At 47.1% G+C, this 22,576-nt stretch overlaps 1 protein-coding gene across 2 annotated transcripts in view; it reads right to left on the bottom strand.

The window, feature by feature from the left end:
* WDR49 (WD repeat domain 49) overlaps positions 1-22,576 on the bottom strand; it is a 90,799-nt gene that overhangs the window by 66,320 nt on the left and 1,903 nt on the right. The window lies entirely within an intron of this gene.

A 22,576-nucleotide genomic window follows, 5' to 3' on the forward strand; every position in this document is an offset into this window, starting at 1 on the left:
TCAACCAGAGCCTTCCACTGCTTAGGAATTTAAAGGTGCAGTACAGAGAGAGAACTATACACACTTTATTTAAAGAGTATTGAACATCAAGTTTGGGAAAAAAATCATAAGAGTTTTTTATTTCAAGATTTTAATGTTTAATAGGCACAGTTTTTAGGCCCTGATCCTGCAAACTCATAGGCACATGCTCAATTTTAAGTACAGGAGCTTAAGTGTTTCCAGAATCAGGACCTCAACAAGGGTAAATTGTCTATTGAAGTTTCCCATTGAGACAGATTCTTCTGTACTCCCTTTATTGATATGCCTTCCTTTTATTTCCCCCATCTTTTGATTTTGTGTTTCTCTGGTCAATTTGACTCAATTATTAAATATATTTTAAATGAATATGTACAGCAGAATCACTGCCAGCTAATGTGAACAGCCTCTCAGATAGATTGATATGTTGTTCCAGCACAGACACACCAGTTTATCTTACTCCTCCACTATTTACACTCTCCAGTGAACATGGTATGCTAATGAAAGATTGTAATGAGGCAGACAGCATGTAACTAGACTGCAGGTTGAAGGAAGGTTGGAGAGGTTTGGGTTTTTCTTTCCCACATCAGTGGTTTTACTTGTTTGTTGGAGTTTCAATTATATAATTTTCTAGATAGTTTTGTGCCTAAGAGTCTAGGGTAACACAATTTTTGAAATATTCATGGAATCAAGGGGTCTATTTTTTTCTTAGGCTGTGTCCAGACTCAGGGGTTTTTTTTGAAAAAAGTAGCCTTTTTTCGAAAAAACTTCACCTGCATCTAGACTGCAGCTGCGTTCTTTCGAAATTAAATCGAAAGAACGCGGCTTTTCTTTCGACGGCGGTAAACCTCATTTCACGAGGAAGTGCTCTTTCGAAAAAAGGCGTTCTTGAATGCCAACAGGGCTTTTTAGAAAGAGAGCATCCAGACTCACTCGCTGCTTTCTTTCGAAAAAGTGGCTTGCTTTTTCGAAAGTACAGCTTGCAGTCTAGACGCTCTTTTTCGAAAGAGGCTTGCAGTCTAGACATAGCCTTAGAGAGAAGCAGGTTGGTCTAGTAAGAAGTGGCGTAGTATACTAAGCTATAGCTACACAGCAACATTATTCCAAAATAACAAATAGCATGTCTACACTGCAAACCATTATTATGAAATAATGGTGAGCTGGAGAACTTCTTACTATGACTCCAATAACCTTCAAGATTTACGAGGAGTAAGGGAAGTCAAAGGAATGTTCTTCCTTTGACTTCCTGCTGTGTAAACAGTGCCAAAAGCCAAATTAAGCTATTTTGACTTAAGCTACTCAATTAACGTAGCTCAGATTGCATAGCTTAATTCGACTTTTGCCCTGCTGTGTAGACATGCCCCTAGATAGTACCTGCATTTCTTGAGACCTAATCCAGGATTCTCTTTCCATCTCTGCAGTGATCTTTTGCCCCTTTCCCCTCCCACTCTCTATCTTGTCTATATAAATGATAAAATGTCTGAAACAAAGACTGTCTCAGTATATTGGTAGATCACGTAACACAATGGAAGGACAATCTTAGGCCTTGCCTACACTTATTGCTGTGGGGACTGATGTCCTCGGGGTTCATTTAGTGAGACTAACACCCACTAAATCAACCGCTGATCGCTCTCCCATCAACTCTAGTATGCCACCAGAGTGAGAAAAGTAAACGGAGTTGATGGGAGAGTTTCTACTGTCACCTCCTGGCAGTGAGGACACCACAGTAAGTCAAACTAAGATACACTGATTCACCTAGTTGGAGTTGCATACCTTAGTTCATCATGGCCCTTTAGGGTAAACCTGGCCTTAGTTGGACCTCTGGGCTATGTCTACACTGGCAGCTTCTTGCGCAAGGGTTCTTGTGCAAGAATTCTTGTGCAAGAACATGTCCACACTGCCATGTGTGAGATGTGCTTTTGCACAAGAGCATGCATGGCAGTGTGGACGCTCTCTTGTGAAAGAAAGCTCTGATGGCCATTTTAGCCATAGGGCTTTCTTGTGCAAGAAACCCCTGCCGTGCATCCACACTGCCCTCTTGCACAAGAGCTTTTGTGCAAGAGAGCTTACACCTGTTAGCAAAGAGCATAGCTCTTGAGCAAGAAGCCCTTTCCTACCACGCTGTAAATCTTCTTGTGCAAGAGCGGGTGGGCAATGTGGACGCTCTGTGGAAAAACGGCCAATCTTGCGCAATAACCTGCCAGTGTAGACATAGCCCTAGATACTACTATTACATAAAAATAATATTTTTTCTATATATTTTACATTTAACACATCACAGAGACAGATATAGATTTTTCTTCACTTAAACATTGAGAGCTCGCATCATATTCTTTAAGAATATGAACAATTAAAAAAGAGGGATAAGGGATGAAAAAATTATTACTAACTTTTTTGTAACCATTGTTCTTTGAGATGTACTTATATGCTTTCCACATTAGGTGCGTGTGCACTGCATGCATTGTTGCCAGAGATTTCCCCCCAGTGATATCCATAAGGTTGACGCTGGTGCCATCTGGTGCTGCACACTTATGTATCAGTGTTAGGATCCTGGCTGTTCTTGCACCCTCTCGAGTCCTTGTTGGCTAACTGACAGAAGAATGGGATGGGATGTGGTAAAATAGATGTGAGCAACACATCTCGAAGAACAACTTATGGAAAGATTAGTAACCATTTTTTCCTTCTTCAAGGGCTTGCTTATTCCATTCCATGTTAAGTGTTTGCCTAGGAATACAGAGGAGGTTGGATCAGAGCTCATGGACATGTGTATTACAACATTGCTCTACCAAACTTGGCATCATAATTAGCCTTGGAAGAGGTGGTCTGTTCCAATGACCATGTCACTACTCTGGAGATGTCTTGGATTAGGATCTGGGTCAGAAATGTTACTGATGAATCCTGAGCTCTCATCGAACGGGCTGCAGAATTGGGCCTATATCCTCTTTTCATTAGTTGCTTCATTGAGCTCATCTAAGATGATAGTCCATACAATATTATGCCTGTTTCACCACACGAGATGCAATGAGTTTTGTCAGACTCCTAATTGTGATGTAGTTAGATGACACCACATAGTTTTTTAATCTTTTCTGTACTACATCTGATTTTCCTAAACGGACGTTATCAACAATATTTATCATGTTAAAGACTTTTATTCAGCACAATTTCATCGTATAGCAAGCTCACTGGTCCTCAGTCTTGCCTTTATAGCTCCTATAAAATCCTGCCTGTGTGCATTCTTGGGAAAGGAAGTTTTATCAATATATTTTATTGCAGCCGTGCTTACAATCCCTGACTGACATAAGAGCCACGTTGTGCTGGCCAGTGTACAAAATACACTGACCTTGCATCAAAGAACTTATAGCAGCGATTCCCAAACTATGAGGTCCAGCCTCCAATGGATTCATGCCATCAGCAGATGGGATGAATAAGATCTCTCTCATGTGCAGGAGGCCATTTTGCTCCTCACAGTGTGATCTCACATGTATGGTGTGTGTGAAATAATAGTGTGGAGGATTACATTTTGCTATTCAAAATGGTATCCCCAGGTTGTCTGGGGTCCCCCAAGGAAATAATTCATTAAAATAGTCATGCCAGCAAAACCTGACTTAAAATCTAAAAAGAGGAAGGAAGGAACCACCATTAGTTGCTATTTTATGGATGGGGAACTGAGGCATCATAAGATTGCCATTTGTCCAAGGTTATGCAGGAATCTTTATGACAGAGAATCCAAATATTATGAGTCCCAGTTCAGTGCCTTAGCTATGAGACTATTTACCTTTCCTCTCTGCATGTGTTTCAGCATCTATTGAAATCAGTGTTTAGAATGTGGCTAATGTGCGGGGAAACCCGAGGTACTGCTGGAGACAGCCATTCTTTGAGATAGAGAGAGAGGTCTTTTTTAATAATATGGAGAGAGATAATTGGCATGAACTTGATCCAGGTATTTGCACAAAGTATGGTAGTACAGAGCATACATGTACATTTAATTTTTTAAAAGTATTTAACTCCTGTTCTTAAAGATCGGTATTAAATACCAATGCATGTTCTCTCCTAACTATGCATCCCAGCAATTCCATTTTAATGTTAACATCAGTTGTAAATTGTGGAAGCTCACTATGGCTACGTCTACACAGTGGAGCTATTTCAGGATTCCTTCAGCATCCTCAAATAGCTATTGCAAGTCTGAAGAGCAAGCCTGCTACAGTACATTGAAATATAATGGGCTTGCTATTCAGATGTCTCTCTAAATCTCATTGCACGAGGGACAAGGGACATTTCAGAATACAGGCAGTCCCCGACTTACACGGATCCGACTTATGTCGGATCCGCAGTTACGAACGCGGCTTTTCTCGTCCCGGAAGACACGGACTGCGGGACCTCGCGGTCCCGCCGCCCATGTACTCCGGGGCAAGAAAAGCTGCTCCGCGTCTCCCTGGTCTGCAGACCAGGAAGACGCGGAGCAAAGCCGCGGAGCACGCCCGCAGGGGGACAGCTCAAGCGCGCCCGGGCTGTCCCACTGCTGGTGTGCTCCGAGGCTTTGCTCCCCGTCTCCCTGGTCTGACCAGCAGACCAGGGAGACGGGGAGCAAAGCCTCGGAGCACGCCAGCAGTGGGACAGCGCGGTGCGCCTGGACTGTCCTGCTGCCCGCGTGCTCTGCAGCTTTGCTCCGTGTCTCCCAGGTCAGCAGACCAGGGAGATGGAGCAAAACCGTGGAGGACTTGGGCGTCCCCACCCCCGTCTCCCTGGTCTGCTGGGGGGGGCAACTAGTGCCCCCCCCCAGCAGACCAGGCTTTTCTTGCTTACCCCTGGGGTAGAGCAGCTGGGGGCTGCCAGGTTGGTCCCGCAGCGCTGCTCCGGACCAACCTGGCAGCACCCCAGCTGCTCTGCCCCAGGAGTCCCCAAGTCAGCCGCTGCTGAAACTGATCAGCGGCTGACTACTGGAAGCCCGAGGCAGAGTTGCTCTGCCCCAGGCTTCCTGGAATCAGCCGCTGATCAGTTTCAGCAGCAGCTGACTTGGGGACGCCTGGGTTTCTTAAGTTGAATCTGTATGTAAGTCAGAACTGGCGTCCAGATTCAGCCACGGTTGAAACTGATCAGTTTCAGCAGCGGCTGACGCCAGTTCCGACTTACATACAGATTCAACTTAAGAACAAACCTACAGTCCCTATCTTGTACGTAACCGGGGGACTGCCTGTAGCACCTTATTTTGCAATTTGGTGCTGTGTAGACAGTGACAAATTTCAAAATAAGCTACTTCGAAATAACATCAAAATAAACTACGCAATTAGCATAGCACAAATTGCATAACCTATTTCGAGGTAAAGGTGCTGTGTAGATGCACCCTATGTGAAAAAAATGCTACTTGGCAACCTCCAACTGTCATTTCAAATTGTCTCACACATGATGGTATCTGATTTGACTACTTTAAAATAGGAAATAAATCCTGTGATACTACACTGATTTGCTGTCACTGTCAAGTACAGAGCTTTGAGTGGGAGAGGGGAAGAAATGAACCAGGTGTTCCACAGGTGATCTTAGTGGTTTTATATCAAAGTATTTGTGGTTTGGCATTGTTAAAAAAACACCATGACAATGCCCATTTTGATCTGAGTATTGTTTCTTGACACACATAAGTAGAATTTGCAAACTAACTCTGCTCTCCACTGAAATCAATGGTCTAATTGCCTTAAACAGGAGTAGAGTTAGACCAACACTGAGATTTTATTCGGTGCTCTGTCATTGACTGTAATAAGACTATTCATTTAGGCCTGGTCTACACTAAAGGGAAAATTCGACTTAAGATACGCAACTCCAGATAGGTTAATTACGTAGCTGGAATTGAAGTATCTTAAATTGTGTTTTGGCAGCATCCACACAGCAGGAGGTCAATGGGAGCATATGCTCCCATTGACTTCCCTTGCTCCTCATGAGGAGTAGAACTACCTACGCTGATGGGAGCACCCTCTCAGTTAAAATTAGAGGGTCTTCACTAGACCTGTGGAAGCATTGATCTTCTCTGTAGTGTAGATAAGCCCTTAGGGACTGGTCCTACTTTCAGTAAAGGCAACAGCAAAATTCCCATTCTCTGCAGTTGCACGTACTGGATCTGGGGCCATTGGACCTGGTCCACATTTTTTTCCAAAATTGACACAAATTTACCCTTTTATTTTTCAAAAATAAAAATGTTTGTCAAAACTTATTAACTCTTTCAAAATATTTTGTTTCGCTTCATCCTCTGTTTAGGATAGTCAAGACAGAAGCAGACTGTGAGGGACTCCAAGAAGATCTCACCAAACTCAGTGATTGGGCAGCAAAATGGCAATGAAATTTAATGTGGATAAGTATAAAGTAATGCACATTGGGAAAAATAACCCCAACTATATGTACAGTATGATGGGGGCTAATTTGGATACAACAAATCAGGAAAGGGATCTTGGAGTTATCGTGGACAGTTCTCTGAAAACTTCCATGCAGTGTGCAGCGGCGGTCAAAAAGGCAAATAGGTAGCTAGGAATTATTAGGAAAGGGATAGAAAATAAGACCCAGAATATCTTACTGCCCCTGTATAAAACTATGGTACGCCCACATCTTGAATACTGTGTACAGATGTGGTCTCCTCACCTCAAAAAAGATATTTTGGCCTTGGAAAGGGTTCAGAAAAGGGCAACTAAAATGATTAGGGGTTTGGAACGGGTCCCATATGAGGAGAGGTTAAAGCGACTGGGACTTTTCAGTTTAGAAAAGAGGAGACTGAGGGGGGATATGATAGAGGTCTATAAAATCATGAGGGGTATGAAGAGGACCAATAAAGAAAAGTTATTTATTAGTTCCCTAAATAGAAGAACTAGAGGACACCAAATGAAATTAATGGGTAGCAGGTTTAAAACAAATAAAAGAAAGTTCTTCTTCACACAGAGTGTAGTCAACCTGTGGAACTCCTTGCCAGAGGAGGCTGTGAAGGCTAGGACTATAATAGAGTTTAAAGAGAAGCTAGATAATTTCATGGCGGTTAGGTCCATAAAAGGCTATTAACCAGGGGATAAAATGGTGTCCTTGGCCTCTGTTTTTCAGAGGCTGGAGAGAGATGGCAGGAGACAAATCGCTCGATCATTGTCTTCGGTCCACCCTCTCTGGGGCACCTGGTGCTGGCCACTGTTGGTAGACAGGATACTGGGCTAGAAGGACCTTTGGTCTGACCCAGTACGGCCGTTCTTATGTTCTTATCTTTTTATGCACATTTTTTGAAAATATTATCAAAACTCTTACTGCAATGGTTGACCTTTTTCATTTACCAAAGCCACTAAATGAATAATTTCCATAATGGTTTTAATTTTAAAAAATGACTAAAATGTTTCACAAAACATTCTGAACCCCCTCCTCCTCCCCAATCTAGTTCCTGTTTGATCTCTGCAAAGAACAAACAACTTCATAATTTAGATTTTAAAACAATGGAGGCACAGAGGGGGTAAGCTTAGCAGTGTGGAGTCAGAGATCACTCAGTTAGAGCAAGGATATTAGAATGTAAGTCCAACATACTAGAATGGGAAAATGTGCATGAGTAGTCTAGGTATGAAACTCATCTGGGTTCTCATGCTAACATGGCCAAGGAAACTGGCCATGTACATGGAAAATACTGACAGTGAGTTTTACAGTTTTTGCAAGGTAAACTTTTCAAATATTTTGGTTAATTAACATTTAAAATACATTTCCAACTTTCTCTTTTCCTGAGCCTATTAATTGTCAAGTTGATTTTTTTGACCTACTTTAAAGCATCAAATGAATCAACGTATATGCTGAAATTGGCAGCCTTAACCGAACAGAGATGCTGAAGGACAGGGAAAGGGTTAGGCATGTTGCCAGTGACAGATGTAAATAGTGCAGGTTTCCTAACTCCATTCTAACAGCTCAGGTGTAAAATACATATAAAGTCAAAGGCATCCTCAGAGGCGGCAGGTTTGTAGAATTGTTGGTGGTTCTCAGAACGGGTACAAATCCTGCCCTCCCTCTGCCCCCGGAGGGAGTTTGGATGTTGGAGGGGTTTGGGATGCAGGCTCTGGGCTCAGACAGGGGATTGCAGTGCAGTAGGGATGAGGGCTCTGGAAGGGAGTTTGAGGGGGGGGTACAGGCTCTGGTAGGAAATTTGGGGTGCAAGTATGAGATCTGGCTGGGGTTGGGTGAGGGATGCAGCGCTTACCTGGGGTGGCTTCCGTAAGTAACTCGCACCTTTCCAGCAGCAGCTTCCAGTTGGGGGAGGCAGGGTGTCCGCATGGGCCACTGCCCATAAGTACCACCCCTGCAATTCCTATTGGCCACAGTGGTGCTCGGGTCAGGAGCTGTGCACAGAGACATCTCCCCCCCCCCCCCCCCCAACATATCCAGGGGCCCCTAAAGGATATGCCAACAGCTGCTTCCGGATTTGGAAGTGGCATGAAGTGGATGGGCAGGAAGCCTCTGTAGCCCCATTACACTCCAAGTGGTAGTAGCAGAGGCCCTCAAGTCCCCTTTAAATCACCGGGGTGACAGGCAGGGACAGGAGATAGATTCAGCCCCAAACTTTAGTGGAGCCAGTGCCCCATGCTCTCATATTGGTGGCATATGGGCAGCATAGGCCCATGCAGCTCACCGCTCTGGGCATCCTTTGTTTGCTACCATTGCTGTTGCAGTCAGCAAAAGAAGTTGGGTTTCCCCTACTGAAAATTTCTGAGACTTCTACAGCCTTTTGCTGGGGTCAAAAGTGTTACTTAAACAGTGTGGCAATATTTTACAGTTGATTCCAAAAAACAAATTTAATTTCAATCTCCATTCAACTATAATGCATAGCCTATCAAAACGGCACATAGCAAATAGAGGTCTAACGAATTTTCCATCTACATAGATTCCAGATAGTAACATCGAAGTCCAGTGTTTTTAGATTTAGATATATATTTAACATGCATTCAAAAATTAAGGAAAGTCAGAGTTAAGGTTGACAAAGTTATAAACAGCTGAGAACAGGGTCTTACAATGGAAAAAGTGTTTTACAACCTCAACTATCTGTGAATCTTCTAGCAGCACCAATGTGCCCACATGCTGAAATAGGAATTAGAAACCTGGGATCTCATCCTATTTCCACTGAAGTCAGGGGCAATATTCCCATTGATTTTAGTGGAGTCTAAATTTGAATCCAATTATTTTGTATAAAAATGGATGTACAATACAAAACTATAATACTGGAAACAGGCAATAAGGCGAGATAGTCTCTTTTTTTTTTCCACTAGCTTGGTTATTATGGAGGATTCAAATGAGAGAAAAAAATAAATGTAAATGCTAGTGCTTATATATTTGTTTTATGTACTTTTTCTTACACATTATTTTTGATGAATATGTATGACCAGAATGAATTTGTGAGTATACTTACTAAAGCGAAATTTTAATTTGGTTGAAATTTGCTTCCATGTTACTAACAAAACTCCCAGAAAGCTCTAAGGCATGTTTTAGATGGATAAAAAAATTATGCAATTAGACTTAATAAAGGCAGCTCAGCAAATTGCAACTCTCCACAAATTGCATGCCAGAAATGAGATTCAAAATGACAGATCATTTGGAGAGAAACAGAAATGATGCTTGGCTACAGCTGGACTATACCCTCAGTAAAATCCATGTATCATAAGCATGTTAGGTGATGCACTATTCCATTTATTCCCCAAATTAGGCTCAAAGGACGGTGACTGATAGTCTGGAGAGAAATAGGAATTGCAGTTTTTAGGCTGAACACATACAAAAGAAAACCCAGTGACTGCAGCTATGAAAATAAATGGTAGTTTGCAGGTGTATGTAGCACAAAATGAACTCCATCCATTTTAAGCAGTCTCAAAGGCCACAACAGCAGAACAACTGGAAACAAATATGAAGCCTGTGCTAAAAATGATACCCCTGAGATAAAGCTATTGCCTAGCACAGCATGGCAATAGACAGGAAGCAGATCCAAATGCAGAACAGTCCATCTGCCCTGAACATTAAGACCCAAAGGCTGTAGAAGTTTTTTGACTTAAAAACAAAAACTACTCTCGGAGGCAACTTTATCTCCTGTGATGCTAAACCAATGATTTTGTGTTGCAACTACTAAATAAATGCTCCCTGGGCTGCCATGATGATGTATTTGATCCTTGCCGGTCTCTGTCTTGCATTTTGTATGTGCAGTATACGCTCTGCATTTGGAGAAATTGTAGTTATGTACTGTATATTTAAAGCAATATCTTCATGTGTGTGGCAATTCTGGAAATTGGTACATGAAAAGCATAGCAGACAAGTTCTTTTAATCCTTGTAAAGCGTGCCATGCGATTAGTGAGCATGTCTTGCTGGGCTCAACGTCCTTGCAGATGAAGCATGAATGTGAGGTCACCAGTAACACTAGTCTTAACGTCTCAATAAGTGACAAGAGGTCAAACAGAGCTTTTGATGCCTATTTATTCGATTGTGTCAGGCAGGTGGATTAATTTGAGTCTAATGAAGTATGTGATTACAATAGCTTCCTCTGCCTCAGCTTGTACCTTTCCTGCATGTTACTTTGCTAATGTCTGCTGCTTTCATATTTATCATGCCATATCATGGCAGGAAATAACAGCAGCATTGCTTGAGTGTTCATGAGAAGCACCTTCAGGAGAGGAGTCAACAAGCTGTTCCTGAGCTTCACCTTCAGTCAGTATTATTACTTGTATTGCATAAAATAAAGTTCTGCTGTGCCAAAAGCAAAAGTAGAATTCTTGTTACTACAGTGTAATGAAGTGGGCAAAACATATTTCCTCTCTAAAAAAATCTAACCCAGATTACCAGTGGAGTGCTTAGTTGCTGAGCGACAGAAAACATTTGTGTGCAAATGAATTGGGTGCTGGAGCAATTTACCTGATAATGTCCATTACTTACAGCTGTCTATAAACTGTAAGCAAGACTCAATTCAGACTTTTTTCTTCAGCACTTAGTTTTCACAAAAGCTATTCAGGTAAGCTTAAAACATTAGGCTGTTGCTTCAGAGATACCAGGCCTGAATTCCTTCTCATTTAAACCAGTTTCACACTAGTAGATTCCTGCCAACTTCAGTGTTACTCCAGATACACCACTGTATGTGAAAAGAAAAATACACTGTACAAAGCTAAGAACTGATACGTTCCCATTTTCAGTGTTATAGGGCTTTCTTCTGAGCAACTTGGTCACTTTAATCCAGTGGTTACCAACCAGTAGATCCCGATCTACTGATAGATGTTGGAGCCTCTGACAGGTGATCCTGACTGGTTTGGCCGGGAAGTTATCAAACACTGGCACTTCAGTTGTCCCTCCACACACTGTCTTGCTGCTCCTGCCCTCTGCCTTGGAGCTGTGCCCCTGGGAGCCTCCTGCTTATTGTGCAGGGTGGGAGAAGGAAAAAGGGGGGTGTGACGGGATGACGCAACCCCACCACTTGTTAACGCCGCGTGCCGCGGCTGCTAATGAGGGAATTAGCGCTGTGGCCGCAGCCGCGCGGGCCCCGGAGCTAAAGTGCAGGCACGTCAGCAAGACGCGCCGGAGAGGGGCGCTGACCTCAGCAGCGTGCCCCAGCGGAGGGGGGAGGGGCACCCGGAAGTGCGAGCGTCCGGCGGCGCCGAAGGGCGCACAGATAAAAAGGACCCTGGGGCGGATGAGGGGGTGGCGGTAGGAGCAGGTGCAAGGAGAGGTGAGGAGGGGGCCGGGAGAGTCCGAGAGCTGGGCCGATAACGGCGCGGCGGGGTGAGCGAGACCCAGGGCGGGCCGTGGAACCCGGGAACGGGCGTGTTTTGGGGTACACCCCCGCCTGTTACCACCAGGAGGTTCTCTCCTGGCGTTAGGGCCCTGGGTCGGGGTCCGGAGAGAGGGTGGGCCCAGACCCCTCGCCCCGCCAGTGCGAGCTATAATCAGGGGAGGGGCGATTCGCTCCCCAAAAAGGGGGCGCTCCGTGACACGTGGTAGAGAATGTGGGTAGCGATCAAGGTCCTGTATTAAGGGCTGGTGACAAAACAGTGGCAGGATTTGTTGTTAAAGGTACAAGAGTGATGGAGGCCGACAAGGTTGTGGAATGGCTGGTGGACAGCCAACGCCAGTTGCAGCAACAGCACACAGAGGCGTTACAACAGCTCACGTCCGAGTTCCGGGAGCAGCAGAGACAGTTATTTCGTGAGTTGCGGGAGGGAGGGGGTGTGCCGGGACCCGCCAGTAGCGAGGACGACGGGACCATGAGCCCCCACCTCCCAATTAGGCTGTCCAAATTGGGACCTGAGGACGATGCAGAGGCATTCTTAGTAACATTCGAGCGGGTGGCAATCGCAGCCCGATGGCCGCAAGAACATTGGGCCACCATACTTGCCCCTTATTTGTCTGGCCCGGCCCAGCTGGCTTATCGGAGCCTGGCGGATAGAGACGCTTTATGTTACTATAAAGTAAAAGAGGCAATCCTCTATCAGCTGGGGATCTCCCCAGAAACCTATCGCCAAAGGTTCCGGGCGGCCAGGTATATGCCAGGCAAGCACCCGCGGGCGGTGGCCCAACGGGTGAAGGAAACGGGCCTGAGATGGTTAGAACCAGCCACCAAGACGGCGGCCCTGGTGGCCGACCTGGTGGTGCTAGAACAATATTTGCAGGTGCTCCCCCCCAGAAGGCAACGATGGGTCCGTCGCCACTTGCCGGGGACGCTTGAAAAGGCGGTAACACTAATGGAACATTTTATGACCACAGAAGGCTCGGAGGAACGTAATAGGGCCAGTGCCGGGGCCGGCCCGATGCAGCGCGGGGGCCCGGGAACTCGGGGCAAGGAGGGACAAAACGGCGGAAGGGCAGCCCCCAGGGGCGCGGCAGGACAGGGCCACAAGCGCCGATTAGCTCCAGTGTGGCACAGCCCCGAAAGGAAGGAAGAGAGGGAAGTGCGGAGTGACACAGAAAGGGGCCCCGAGATCAAGGCAACGCCCCCAGCGAGGCCGGTGTGCTTCCAGTGCGGACAAGAGGGCCATTTCCGCCGAGAGTGTCCCATGATGGATTGTACGTACGGGCAGCCCCTGCCCAAGAGAGACCCGCGACGAGAGGTAAGCCAAACCCGAATTATGAGGTGGGTATACCTGAATGGGGAGGCGGCGGAGGCGGTCCTAGACTCCGGGTGCGGGCAGACGTTGGTGCGAGAAGATATCTTAAAAGGGGCCCGACCCTCACAAGCCCGAGTGTGGATTAGGTGTGTGCACAGGGATGCCCAGCCCTACCCGACAGTGCAAGTAAGCCTGCATGACGGGCGGAGGGGGGGGCCGCTACGCGTGGCGGTTGCCCGGCGGCTACCGTGCCCAGTACTGCTAGGCCGGGATTGGCCGGGGTTTAAACAACTCCTGACAGAAGGAGACTGCACGCAAGGGACGGAGGCAGGGAACGTGTGGGCGGCTGAGGAGGAGGAGGGCACGCACTCCACCTCACAAGCACCAGGAACGGGGAGACGAAAACCCGCGGCAGCCCTGGAAGTGGACTCGGGGGACTTCCTGGTCCTACAATGGGAGGACCCGACACGTGTGGGAGAACGCGCGGACCCCCGGGGCGGAAGGTGGAGGAATCAGCGAGGAACGCAGGCAAGGTCCGTATTTTGAGATCCAGGGAGACCGGCTATACCGCATCCCGGGGAACGCAGGGGCGGGGGAAGAGGACGCTCAGCTGGTCGTACCACGAGCCTACCGGTGGCGTATAATGGAACTGGCACACGACAACCCGTGAGCGGGACACTTAGGGACGGAGAAGACCCAGCAACGGGTGCTTCAACGGTTTTTCTGGCCCGGGCTTTATCAGGACATTAAGAACTTTTGTACATCCTGCCCCTAGTGTCAGCGAACGGCAGGGGCCCGGGTGCCACGGGCAGAGTTGATCCCCCTGCCACTAGTGTCAGAACCCTTCGAACGCATGGGGATGGATCTCGTGGGGCCCCTCGAGCGCACGCGGCGGGGACACCAGTACATATTGGTGGTGGTAGACTACGCCACGCGCTACCCTGAAGCCGTGCCCTTACGAAAGATAAATGCGGCCACGATCGCAGATGAACTGATGAAGATGTTCGCACGGGTAGGACTCCCCAAAGAAATCCTGACGGACCAGGGTCCCAATCTGGTATCCCGATTGATGACCGAGTTGTGTAGGTGGTTACAGGTAAAGAAGATCTGCACGGCGGCGTACCACCCACAGACGGACGAGCTCGTCGAGCGATTTAACCAAACACTAAAAGCGATGAGGAGAAGACTGGCCCAGGATGACCCGCGAGACTGGGATAAGCTGCTACCACCCCTGCTCTTCGCGATACGCGAGGTACCCCAAGCTTCGGTGGGTTACTCCCCATTCGAGCTGCTGTACGGGCGGCGACCCCGCGGGATCCTAGACCTGGTAAGGGAGGGGTGGGAAGAGCAGACATCATCGGCATTAGGGGCCGTCCAATATATAGTTAAATTACAAAATAGGATGCGGGCCGTGGGGCGGTGGGCCCAGGAAAACTTGCAGCGAGCACAGGAGGCGCAAGCCCATTACTACAACAAAGGGGCGCGGATGCGAACCTTTAACCCCAGGGATCCGGTGTTAGTATTATTACCTGTGGGAAACTCCAAGTTGTTGGCCAAGTGGCAGGGCCCTTACCGGGTGCTGAGAAGGATCGGGGAGGTGGATTATGAAGTGCAAGTAGGGGGAGAACGACGCAGGAGTCAGGTTTACCACGTAAATGTATTAAAACGATGGATAACCCGGGAAACGGCCCCGGTAGACTCCCTTAGTGCCGATATCGAGTTTGGGCCGTGGGGGGAGGAAGAAGTAACATGGACAGCCAGCCCCGTGGAGGCAGAGTTGAGCCACACCCAACAGGAGCAACTACGAGAGGTCTCACGACGCGCGGTGGACAATCTAATGAGTAAGCCCGGCAGAACGACCCTGACGTGCCACGAAATCAACACAGACCCCGGCCAGAAGGTAAGAGATCCGGTACGCCCCATCCCATGGAAATTATGGGACACCGTACAGAAAGAACTACAGGATAGGATTCGGTGGGGGGTAGTAGAAAAGTCGAGAAGTGACTGGCGGAGCCCAATTGTATTAGTCCCGAAAAAGGACGGGACCATGCGCTTTTGCATTGATTTTCGCAAGATAAACGCAGTGTCCAAGTTCGACACCTACCCTATGCCGAGGGTCGAGGAGCTTCTGGAGCGATTGGGACAGGCCAAATATTTGTCGACCATCGACCTCTCTAAAGGATATTGGCAGATCCCATTATCACCCACGTCAAAGGAGAAGACAGCGTTCGCCACTCCATTCGGCCTGTTCCAGTTTGTCACCATGCCGTTCGGATTACACGGCGCGGCAGCCACCTTCCAGCGGCTGATAGACCAGATCCTGGAGGCTCACCGAGACTATGCGACTGCCTATATCGATGACATCGTCATTTTCAGCAGCTCATGGGAGGACCACCTGCGGCAGTTGGAAGCCGTGCTGCAGACGCTCCGGCAGGCAGGCCTCACAGCGAACCCAAAAAAATGCCAGTTCGGGAAAAGGGAGGTATCATATTTGGGATATACCGTGGGTAATGGGCAGTTAAAACCTCTGCTAGATAAAGTGCGGGCGATCCGGGACTACCCCTGCCCGCAGACTAAATGACAGGTCCGCCAGTTTTTGGGCCTCGCGGGATACTACCGGCGCTTTATAGCGCATTTCGCCTCTCTAGCCGCGCCCTTGACGGACCTTACAAAAAAAAAATCATCCTCAAAGGGTGGTGTGGACACCACAAGAAACACAGGCATTTGAGACGTTACGTAAATGTTTAATGTCAGGGCCGGTGTTACGACCACCCGATTTTGAAAAACCATTCGTGCTGCATACCGATGCATCGGAGGTGGGGCTCGGGGCAGTGTTGGCACAAGAAGAGGACGGGGTGGAGAGCCCAGTGGTGTATCTAAGTAAAAAGCTATTCCCCCGCGAAAAACATTACGCCACGATAGAAAAGGAGGCGCTGGCTATTAAGTGGGCAATAGACTCTTTACAATATTTCCTCATAGGTAACCACTTTACATTGGTGACAGACCACGCACCACTGAAATGGATGCAGACTATGAAAGAGACGAATGCGCGGATACTCCGCTGGTATTTAAGCCTACAGCCATATCATTTCGAGATACGGCACAGACCAGGTAGAGAGCACCTGAACGCTGATTGCCTCTCACGACTGCCGGGTGACGAGCAGGAGGAGATGGCAGGTACAGAAGGACAAGGGCAAGAGGACATAAAGGAAGGGGGGATGCAAAACCTCTGCCGAACAAGTACGGGCAAGAGGCAAAGGGGGGAGGTGTGTGATGGGGTGACGCAACCCCGCCACTTGTTAACGCCACGTGCCGCGGCTGCTAATGAGGGAATTAGCGCCACGGCCGCAGCCGCGCCGGGCCCCGGAGCTAAAGTGCAGGCACGTCAGCAAGACGCACAGGAGAGGGGCGCGGACGTCAGCAGCGTGCCCCAGCAGAGGGGGGAGGGGCACCTGGAAGTGCGAGCGTCCGGCGGCGCCGAAAGACGCGCAGATAAAAAGGACCCTGGGGCGGACGAGGGGGTGGCAGTAGGAGCAGGTGCAAGGAGAGGTGAGGAGGGAGCCGGGAGAGTCCGAGAGCTGGGCCGATAACGGCGCGGCGGGGTGAGCGAGACCCAGGGCGGGCCGTGGAACCCGGGAACGGGCGTGTTTTGGGGTACACCCCCACCTGTTACAGCCAGGAGCTTCTCTCCTGGCGTTAGGGCCCTGGGTCGGGGTCCGGAGAGAGGGTGGGCCCGGACCCCTCGCCCCGCCAGCACGAGCTATAATCAGGGGAGGGGCGATTCGCTCCCCAAAAAGGGGGCACTCCGTGACAGGGGGGCACTGATGTCAGGATGTCCCTCCCTCCCCACTCCTGAACACTATTTGCACACAGAGAGAAGGGGATGCAGGGAGCTTGGCAATGCAAATCTCTGTCCGTTTTACAAACTGTGTGTGTCTCTGTCACTCAAAACACCAGGGCTATGTTTACACTGGTATACTTGCACAATGCTTCTACGCTGATTATTTTCAGGAATAACGGCATTGCACAAGAGGGTTTTTCTTGCGCTAGAAGGGGCAGTGTAGACGCTCCTTCTGGCGCAAGAGCCTCTTCCGCAAAAATGGTGGCTCATTAGGTATGCAAATGAGGCTCGGCATTATTCCATGCTTAGCCTCATTTGCATATTTTGGGCGCAACAACCCACCAGCATAGACATAGCCCAACTGTCCTTCCTTCACATCACCTGACCCAACACACATGTGGGGGGTTGTTGCTACTTCTGTTACTGCTTGCAAAGTGGGTTATTTTTGGGTTTTGACTGGTCTATGCATTTCATAATTTTCATTTCTCTCTCACGCTTAAATTTAATTCTTTGAGAAATGAGTCCTAAAAGGCCTAATCAGTTGTGGCTGGAGCAATTATTCCTGTGGTAATTGCTGCTCCTAGACATGGCTGGCACATCCCTGCAGCCCCTGAGAAAGGCAGAGCAGGGGGTCTCCACATGCTGTCCTTTCCTGCAGACACCACTCTTGCAGCTCCCATTGATCAATAACAGGGAACCATGGCCAGTGGAAGCTATGTACTCAGTGCCTGTAGATGAGGGGCAGCACATGGTGCCATAGAGCTATTGCTGTCCATGCCAGCTGCTATCAGAAGTGGTGCAGGGCCAGGACAGGAGTAAGCCTGCCTTAACCCCACTGCTCCACCACCAGGAAGCTGTCTCATTTAAACAGTGCCCAGCCAGAACCTGCTTCCTGAACCCCCTCTCCCTGAACCTCCTCTTACACCCATCTTCTGCCCCAGACGTGAGTCCCCCTGCATCCAAACTCCTTTCCAGAGCTTACACCCTGAAACCCTTCCTGGACCTCATTCCTCCACCCTGGGTTAAGCCTTGAGCCCCTCCCATACTTCCAACTCCATGGCCCAAGACCAGAGCCTGCACCCATACCCCCTACCCCAGCCTGGTGAAAGTGAGTGAGGATAGAGGAGGAAGGGGGATGGAGTGAGCAGGGTGAGGCCTTGGAGAAGGGGTGGAGCAGGGTCAGGGCCTCAGGAAAGGGCTGGAAGTAAGTGAGGCAAGGGTATTTGGGTCTGAGGTAGATCTTACATTGCACTTACATTGAAAAAGTGATATTGTGCTTAAAAAGGTTGGAGACTAGTGCTTTAATCTAAACACTTTATTCTTTACTCTCCCCACTATAATTAAGGTACGAGAGTACCTTAATGAAGTTAGCCTCTAAGAACCAAAAATAAACCACAGTTTTTCCAGATCCCAGTCCAGTGCTTTAAAGCACCAGACTGCCCTTTCCTAATTCTGTCCCTTCCCTCTGGATACAGCCAATATTTTATAGAAGGCCTTGTTGACATCATGTAGCAAAGCACTCCACAGGGGTGTGATTTGTAGAGTACTCTAACTGGTCCATGCAGACCCTGCTGGCGCACACTAAAAAGTCCTGAAAAGAGCATGCCAGCAGGGTTCAAGTGATGCAGTTAGAGAGCTTTACAAATTACAGCCCTGTAGAATACTTCCCTGCACTCTGTTGACAAGCCCTAAAGACTCTGCTTTATGAATGTAGCTCCTGTGGAGACTATTGATGGCAACAGCTAATCGTGCTGCCCGCCCAAGAAATCATATTTACTATCAAGAGAAGCTATCCTGTTTGAGAACAGGAAATCATGGACTCTAAATTTGGAACTCTGAACAACTCTATTTTTACCCTACATCAACCCATTTCCTCCCTCTTCACTCAACCTCTTACATCCCTGGGTCTGTCATAAGTTTGCATCTGACAGCTTATCAGTATACCTTAGAAGTATGTCAGTGCCACCTCACTCAGCTGGGGAGAGGGTTATTGCTTTGTGATTTGGTCAGGTGGTTGAAGCCCAGGCACCTTCTATAAGCAGTCTTGCTGTCTCAAGGCAACTAGGCCACTCAAAATGTCATTATTTTTCATGGAAATATTTTTCCCACTGCACTGCAACAACAGACATCATGATTCAAGATAGACCGAAAAGGAAATGAGTTGGATTCTGATGTAATTTATGACGACATAACCTAGAGTAACTGTAAATCCTGATACTACTATGGTCAGTGGAGATATTCCAATTTTACACTGGAGTAACTGACATCAGAATCTACCCCACCTACAGATGTCAAATAGATTTAGGAGCAAATAAAGACTTGAATTAAATGACTACCATGAAACAAAGATGGTTTTGTGACATTTCAGCATCAAATGGAGAGCAATCTCATTAAATCAGATATTTTAATAGGCAGCAGGTTTAAAACAAAAGGAAGTATTTTTTTAAACATCCCATAACCTGTGGAATTCCTTGCCAGAGGACATTGTGAAGTGTTACCAGATTTGCCCAATACTATGGGGTATGCTCATTTATTAGGATTACTCTTATGGGACTGGGGAAGGTTATCAATTCTATCAGTGTGCTGCTTGTGCTCTCATATGGAGCTGAATTCTCTTCCTGCTGCCAATTCCCCCTCCCACTGGAACTCTCCTGCACGAATTCCGTTCCTTAGGATAGGGTTCTTCCCACCTTAGCAACACACACAGACACACACTCACCCACTACCAGAGCATGCCTGAAAGGACTGGGTAATCAGCACTAACAAGCTGACCCCTCATATGTCCCTGGACTAAGCCAGCTGGGTAAACAGCAATGCCACACTACACCCTCATGAGCCTTTGGACTCAGTGGGCTGGATTAAATAGCACATTAAGCTGCCATCTTCATATGCCCCCAGGTTCAGCACCCCCTATCCCCACTTTCACACCACAATCATTCACTGGTAAACCACAGGATGAGCAAACCCCACAGGATTTTGGGCAATACAGGGACCAGTAGCTTGGGTACAAGAAGCATTATTGCAGAGCGAATGGGGAAGCCAAAACAACACTCCTTGAGGGAGTGAGTGAAAGAAAGAAAGAAAGAAAGAAAGAAAGAAAGAAAGAAAGAAAGAAAGAAAGAAAGAAAGAAAGAAAGAAAGAAAGAAAGAAAGAAAGAAAGAAAGAAAGAAAGAAAGAAAGAAGCAACCAGCTTAACAATGAAAGTTATTTATTTATTTATTTAATATACGTAGGGAGTCAAACACACATAACTGTTACAATATTAAATCTAAATTGGAACTGATTACAAGTGTTAGGGCTAGCTAACCATATAACAGTTTACATGGGGCAGAGTCAGGAGGCTAGGCTTAGAGATAGGTAGTTGATGGGAGGGAGAGAGAGAGAGAGACCTCACCACTACATGGAACTTGCACTGGTCGGGGTTCCCAGGTGATGATGGTAGCCGGGGGTCCAGAGGGCAGGAGCCAAGCAGAGCAGAGCCCCCAGCACAATCAGATAGGAGATGAAGAAGTCCCAATGGAACTGATGCAGTTTAAACCCAGGTATGAGAACAGTTTTTCTTGGGGCAAGGGATAGGAGTTTTTATAGGAATAGGACAATAGTTCAAAGAGAAAGAGGAGACAATAGAGACTGATCACCCCTGGTTATGGGTGATGTTCCTTGAACAAGCTCACAATACAACTACACAGTTTCAGTATTTTGGAAGTAAATAGGATCGTTGCTAGAATTGGTCTGATAATGACTAATTTGGGTGTGAGCAGGCCTGGGTTCATTAGCATCTGGAGTAGAGATTTCCCATCAGGTAGTGCTTCTCTGCTTTCGGTATCCCATAGTTCACTGCGGTCCTGCCTTGGAAGAGCTGGTCTCCAGTCTGTTTGCTAATGAGATTCCCTCTGTTCTATCTTCAATGCAGATGAGGCTGGGGTGTTCCCTTAATTAGTTTAGGTGTGTCTTCCCTGGCCTTTTCCTTGCTTTGTCTGATTCTAGCAAAGGCCTAGGGGAAGGGGGGTGTGGTTTTCCATGAATGTCACTCCCTGGCTCCCCAAGAGCACAGGGCTGGTAGGTAGCAAAAGGCCAAGACTACAATACAGTTAAAAAACAAACTAAATAAATTAATGGAGGATAGAATCATAGAACACTAGAACTGGAAGGGACCTTGAAAGGTCATTGAGTCCAGGCCCCTGCCCTCATGGCTGGACCCAGCACCATCTATACCAGGGCTACTCAACACACGGGCCACATGCAGCCCATTTGTTTGTGGCCCACGGTGCAGTCTGGGTTATGCAGGGCTCACCACATGGCCCAGGAGTGAGAGCCAAAACAAAAAACTAGTCAATATAATATCTCCTGTTGATATGTGTTTTAGTAGTTAAATTCCTGGACTATTATTGCTCATTAAAAGTGCTATCATATGGGTGGAAATCAGGTAAATATTGCATTTTAGTAATATCAGCAGAACTGACTTAAATGGGGCCTGTGTGTTGTGTAGTCTTGCTTTAATCTTTGTATCCGTGCCCGTCAGTGTGAAAGAAGCTATTTGCATATATATTTGCAACCACACTGAAGCTGCAGCCCTCAGCATGTGCTATGAGTTTCATTGTGACCCCCAGAGTTTCCAAAGTTGAATAACTCTGGTCTAGACCATCCCTGATAGAAATCTGTCTAACCTGCTCTTAAATATCTCCAGAAACGGAGATCCCACAACCTCCATAGGCAACTTATTCCAGTGTTTAACACCCTGACAGTTAGGAAGTTTTTCCTAATGTCCAACCTAAACTTCTCTTGCTGCAGTTTAGGACCATCAAAGGCTATTAGCCAAGATAGGAAGGGATGTGTATCTAACCTCTGTTTGCCAGGAGCTGGGAATGGGAAACGGGATGGATCACACAATTGCCTTTTCTGTTCATTCCCTCTGGGGCACTTGGCCTGTGCCAATGTCAGAAAACAGGGTACTGGGCTAAATGGATCTTTGATCTGACTCAGTATGGCCATTATTTTCATGACTTCCACCATTTACTTGTGGTATTTCGGCTGCATCTCAACCAGAAGAAAACCGGCCCCTTCCACTCCTAAATACAACAAAACGCAAAAAATGGGTTGGGTTCTAATCCAGGGACCCAAATCTGAGCCATAAAATCTGCCTGATACTGGATAAGATTCAAAATAATCTAAGTTTCTGATTTTGGCCCATCTCTGACTGTGGTCAATATTTTCCTGACTCTTGACTACACAGATAGAGCAGCATGACTTCCTGAACAGTAGTGCTAGGTCAATGGCCCACTGTCTGCCTACAACTACGGTTGTATTATGCCATGTTGTATATGAATATGAGTTTCATTTAAAGCCACTCCTGGGAAAGAAAAGATAAACCTTGGATTGCCTCACTTTTAGGCAGTGAAATTATTGGGTGTTGCCTCTTCCCCTTTCCAGATAGGAATGTTATTCCTACTACTATTTTTTTCACTTGATTAGTATTGCTAATCTTGGATTCATGCCCAGCTAAGGGTTCATCTAATACAGCAACATTATTTCAAAATAACTAGTGTTATTTCAAAATAACTTAGTCTGCATCTATGCTGCAGGCAGTTATTTGAAATAATGTCGAAATACTGTCAAGCTGGAGGACTTCTTACTCCAACTCCTGTAACTCTCATTGT

The sequence above is a fragment of the Pelodiscus sinensis genome, chromosome 10 (assembly GCF_049634645.1).
Source record: "Pelodiscus sinensis isolate JC-2024 chromosome 10, ASM4963464v1, whole genome shotgun sequence".
Lineage (NCBI taxonomy): Eukaryota > Metazoa > Chordata > Testudines > Trionychidae > Pelodiscus > Pelodiscus sinensis.